The sequence below is a fragment of the Papaver somniferum genome, chromosome 10 (genome assembly GCF_003573695.1).
Source record: "Papaver somniferum cultivar HN1 chromosome 10, ASM357369v1, whole genome shotgun sequence".
Lineage (NCBI taxonomy): Eukaryota > Viridiplantae > Streptophyta > Magnoliopsida > Ranunculales > Papaveraceae > Papaver > Papaver somniferum.
Window position 1 is genome coordinate 162,442,331 of NC_039367.1, and position 6,000 is coordinate 162,448,330.

A 6,000-nucleotide genomic window follows, 5' to 3' on the forward strand; every position below is an offset into this window, starting at 1 on the left:
TTCTTATTACTCTATTTATTTGGTTTCCTTATTTATCATACTCTTAATCGAGCAGTTCTTGTATGTTACAAGACTTAGCTTTCCAAGTTTAGGTAGATTTCCTATTTCTTGACTTGGTCTGTGCCTAGTTTAGGTAGGGATGATGAGTTAGATGCAAACGTGGATGACATCTAATGTTGGGTGCACTGGGTGCACGAAATGTGGGTGCCATATATCACCTTTGTAAGTCTTATTGTTTAGAAAATAAATCTTTTAATTATCAATTACAATTTACCATCTTGGTTGTTTTCAATTACATAAGTTTCCGGCGAAGTTTAAACTCTCTTCGCATCTACAATAATTATTTTTGCTTTCAAACCTATCTTGCTACATTAGTTGGTACCACAGCCAATGTTTTTAGATTCTTATCTAAAAACCGATCCTTAAATTGCATCCGCAACTCTAACCCTATAAATCTTTTCTTATGTCTATAAAAATAGTATATACAAAACTTAAAACTAACCTATTTATAAAACATGAAACTAGTTTAACAAAATCCCTTAGCGATTCCCTTACCGAAGCTTTCTCAAAGAAGCTTAAAACACATGAAGAACACATGGTCATGATAGCCAAACATGTAGGAATGGAAGATAAAGACATGCTAGGATTGTTTGACGATATAGAAGAAAAGAAGGAAGATGAAAGAAAAAACGTTAAGAAACATTTTTTTTTTCACAATATTGATATTCCTGAAGAGGTTCTACATGAGCTAAAACAAAATAAATAGTTATATTTCTAGATAATCCAAGGAAGAAGATTACAATTCTCAATATCGACAGTGATGAAGATGATGAGTTGGAAGAACAACATGAGAAAAGATGGAACACTACCTGAATACAAGTTGAAAGCTGACATACCTAATTTCCATGGAGGTTTACAGATTTAGGAATTGATGGATTGATTTTATGAAGTAGAAATTTTTTTCGGATTCATAGAGGTACCTGACCATTCCATGGTGAAACTTGTTGCATATAAACTCAAAGGAGGGGAAGCATCTTGGTAGGAGAAACTGTGTTAAGATCGAATAAAATATGATAAGCCTCTTATACGTACTTGGGAAAAAATGAGAAATTTAATTAGGGATAAGTTTTTACCAAGAGATTTTAGACAGCAATTGTTTATAAAACTTCAGAATTGTCGACAAGGAGGAAGATTGGTTGAAGAATGTTGTTTGTAACCAAAATTACTTTTAGGCACTAAACACCATTGTTTGTTGATGATAATGTGAAATTAGAGCTAAAAAACGATAACTAAAGGAGACATAGAATTTAACGTGTTTCGGCAAGTGATGCCTACATCCAAGGAGGAATCCTATAGGGAGAAGTTTTATTGATATGACGATTACAATAATTCTTGAATGGGTTAGCTAACCTAGGATTCCATCTCCTCTTAGGGTTTAGGATACATGTATTTATATTGTTTATGTAACCGTAATTATGATAAAAACTTGATATGCAAGCAACGTGGAAAACAAGACTTCTAGAATCTTCTTTCACAGACTAACGGGCTTGATTAGCGGAAACAAAAAATCATGTGTTCAATAAACTTTTATATGCACTTGGGGCAGCAACATTATCGAGTTCGAGGTTCGTGGATATCGTTAGGGTTGATGAAAGCGTTACGAGGTTGAAGGAACCGTTGCGAGGTTAAAGAAACCGTGGTGAGGTTGAAGAAACTAGTTGAAATAGTGAAGAAACTATTAAAAATTGTTGAAGAAAGCGTTATGACAGATGAAGGAACTGTTGCGAAGCAGTAGCAGAATGTGTTGCGATTGCAGTAGCCACTACACCATTTCTAGGATTTTGTCACAGGATATAACTGTTACTTATTAAGTTTGTAACGGTTATAACTGTAGTAAATAGGACGTTATTAATAACTGTGATGGTGTTTTGTGGCGGTTTTATCTGTGACAATAAACAGATAAGTCAAATACAAAAACGTTACAATAATTAATAGCCACAATTGACCTAATTTTATGATTGTGACACGTGTCTGTATTGTCACATTTATCTTAACAGTTTTATCTGTTACTCTATATTTACCACGATTGAGCGCCCGACACGTGTCACTTTTTCCACGATTACAGTAACACTTTTAAGTGTTGCCTACTATTTTGCAACAATTTTTTTCAGAACACCTGTCATCCTTTTAAGCGCTTACTCTTGAACGATGACGCGTGGTTTTTTAATTACACTTGTTGTCACAGTTAAACCTGTGACAATTTTTTAAATTACAATTAAAGAAAATGGATAGCCCAAACTATTTTCATGGACCTGGGCATCCAGTTTGTTTACAGGCCTGCAATCACGAACCTGCACTTTCAGTTTACAGGTCTGAAGCACAATAAACATGCAACTATCCATATTTTATCATCCATACATCCTTTACAGAAACACACATATAAAGGAATACTTTTATTCATTATGAAATCTACCCAAGAACAAGTACTCTCGGATAAAAAAGATCCTCTCCAGCTACTTTGCTGGTACAAGAATGAAGGTTGCAGGTACGGCAAATGTAAGCAGCTGGATGCTCAACTCCAAAGCTCAAACACCTGAGATCTAACAAGAAATTTAAGGAAGTCAAATTAAGGAGGGGGAAGGTCGGTCACTAGAAACTGAGGGGGAAGGTCGGTCACTAGAAACTGAAGGGGGAAGGTTGGTCACTAGATATACCTGAAGAGCACAACCAAGATCAAGAACAGAAGCACCTAGTTTTTTCTTTAGCTGCACCAGTTTCATCATTGGCATCTAATACGCCTGACCTGTCCAACAATAAAAATTGAGCATAAATATTAGTGAATGACACAAAAAACAGACAGAAGGGCATCTTAGATGCTACTTCACTACTACTTGATGTTAAGCTCATATAAACCACTTATAATATGCCATAGCACCACCTACATTATGAGCTCAGTGGTCATGAGAGCAGGTGAGGAGTTGAAAGGAATGATTGGATTAAGAAAGATGGAGAACATTACAAAAAATTAAAGTGATAGGGTCAGTAGACATACCTAAATAGGACAACCAGGATCAAGAACAGAGGCACCTAGTTTTTTCTTTGGCTTCACCAGAAGAGAGCAAGGGAGGAGTTGAAATTTTGGGGTTTGTGTAATGGCATCACAAACCTAGTTAGTACAGCAAATAAGTTGGATAGTTTTTCGGCTTTTACGTAATTTTCAAAAAGTTAAAAAGTTATCTATCTACCTAGTACAAATTTCTAGAGTTCACATTGACACAAAATTGGAATTGAGGAATATAAAAGCTATTACTTCCATGTAATACGCACTAGAGAATGTAAGAAAATCCAGGACATATACAGGGAAGGGCGCTGCCTCACCTTAAATACATCAGCATAAGCAGCCTACACGTTGTACATGCCCTCAAATGGCATCGATTAGTCAATAACTCCCACAGAACAATACCGAAGCTGTAAACATCAACCTATTGTAATGTTTCTTCTACCCCTGCCGCAATGTGACAGTGTTGTACAACTGCAAGCACATGCTAACTGCTGGTAAAACAATCTTATGAAAACAAAAAGGACAAATGAAAATAATCTTTGTGTCCGTAGTTTTGTTTTCTATGCCATTTTTCTTCATGTTTTTTTCTTTTGATGAACTGGAAAGAAAATAGGCTAAAGGGTCAAGAGTGAGAACCTCGGGAGCCATCCACCAATAGGTTCCGGTTTTTGCAGTCATCATGTCAGTCACCGACTCTTCTCTAGCAAGACCAAAATCAGCAAGCTTCACAGACTTCTGATTTGCAGTAAATAAGAGGTTATCTGCATCATGAGCATTTATTCGTTATTCTTTAACACGGAAAGCATGGAAAAATAAAAAGTTGCTCTATATGTTATGATATATACTAATACACATTCCATACCTCAGACTCAATTCGAGAATACCAAACTATGAAATTTAAAGAACAAATTAGTGTACCAAAGCAAAAGAATCAACATCCATATAAGTTCGGGCATAGATATTTGATGTACCTAAAACTTCTACCTCCAAACTCATGGTCATAACACATCACAACAACTGAGCAATAACCCCAATCCACAATGATCTATGAGCAGTGCCTTTAGGTAGGTGGAACCGACATGCCACCAGTCTAAATTTTTAGAATTTCTACGCTACAAAATGCAGTAAAGAAAAAAAAAGAATGATACAAACAAAAAGTAATCAGATAAAACATTCAACAATTATCCATCATGACCTCACTAAGAACCCACCTCCAAGAACATACATCCAAAGTCATACCATTAAGAATAGGGCACACTATTGGCATGACTCATCTTAACACAAAATGAACAAAGTAATTGCTGCATGTGCTGCTATTCTCACCTTTCTGCTCATAGTTAGTGGTACAACTCAGTGGGGTATGGAGATTATTGCACCATATGCAGAAGCAGATCCACCACCTGTCTCGAATTGTGGCTTTGCTGCTGGTGCAATTGATCTTCCATCTCTGCAACAGATAAAGCTTCTCTTTCCTCGATATCCATGCCGCTGTCCTGGTCACTGTTGGCAGGTTCCATATCAGCGACCACCTACACACCAGAATAAGATGCATTTAATTTCATATTGCAGCTTACTAATGAAACTAATGTGTTTCCATAGTGATCAACTGGAATAGATATCAAACGTGTAGACGATTTCTATAATGGAACCACTTTTTCCAAGTCGAAAATGTCAAGTTGACAAAGTAATTCTTCTTAATGCGACGAGCAAAAGACACAAACTGATTCCTATACTTGAAACTAATTATTGCGCAAAAAATTTCTTCCACATCAAAAGGAAAAAATAGCACCATGGCTTCTACATATATCAAAACAACCATACACCATTTTCCCACTACATTTATATTTTATTCCACAGATGTGACTCAAAACCCTCTTTAAAGCACCCCAAGTATACGCATATAACACTGTTTATGGGTGAAAATCGTTTCTGCCGATTTTGGTAATTTCGGTAGGTGACTGAGAAACAAATCTAAACCCTAAACAAATGTATTGCACGGGAGTACTTTAGATTCGAGAGATCAATCTGTACAACTCCGGCCTAAACCAAGAAATGGTCGTTCCGGATTTGCATCAGTCACAAAGAGGAGGAGAAGGGCTAGTTTAGGGAGGGAAGCGAAGAGAGTGTTGAGACCAGAACAGTTCTGGAAGAGTGGTACTTGACTTGTATCAGAAGGTGAAAGCTTTTTGGAAAGCTAGCAAAGTTGCCTTTCTGAGTATTGTATTTCTCCTGACCAAAAAACTTATTGTCTTGGTGGAAATAGGTAAGACCTATTTATAAAAGTCTAAGTGGAACGTACTCTGGCCTCGTAAGAAAAAGAAACGGATGAGTTAAATGGGAAGAGGTGGTAACGCCTGGTATTGATGGAATTTGATGGAACTTATGTTCCATAATGAAAGAGCGTTTCACCATTACTTCCTGCATTTACTAACCGTTTTATTCTTAATACACTGTCTTGAAATAGGCATTTGTGTATGCCGCACGCTGTAAACTGCCAAACCAAAACCCTAAAGAGCATCCCCTAGTTTGTGACATGTATTTATGTCTCGAGTGTTTTCGTGGAAAACGTGTAGCATGTCGCTGGTGTTTGATAAGTTGAGCTTGAGAGATGTGTATGCTCAGTGGCGACCTTCGACGGTCGAGATTTTGCATCTTGAGAGGAATCGTGGCCTTTGATGTAGGCGCGGCGCGGCATGCCAAAGTGCAAGGGTTTCATGGCATGTGCCAATGGATTGTGTGGAATTCCTTGGCTGTAGGTTGTGCATCGGGTGCAGGTGGCAATGCCAAAATGCAAGTGTTGCATGGCATGTCCCAATGGCGCGTGTGGCGGCTTGGCCCAAGGTTTGCACGGCTTGGCATGCTAGGTCGCAAGCGTCTCTTGGCATGTGCCAATGGCGCGTGTGGCATCTTGGCCCTAGGTTTGCACGGCTTGGAATGCT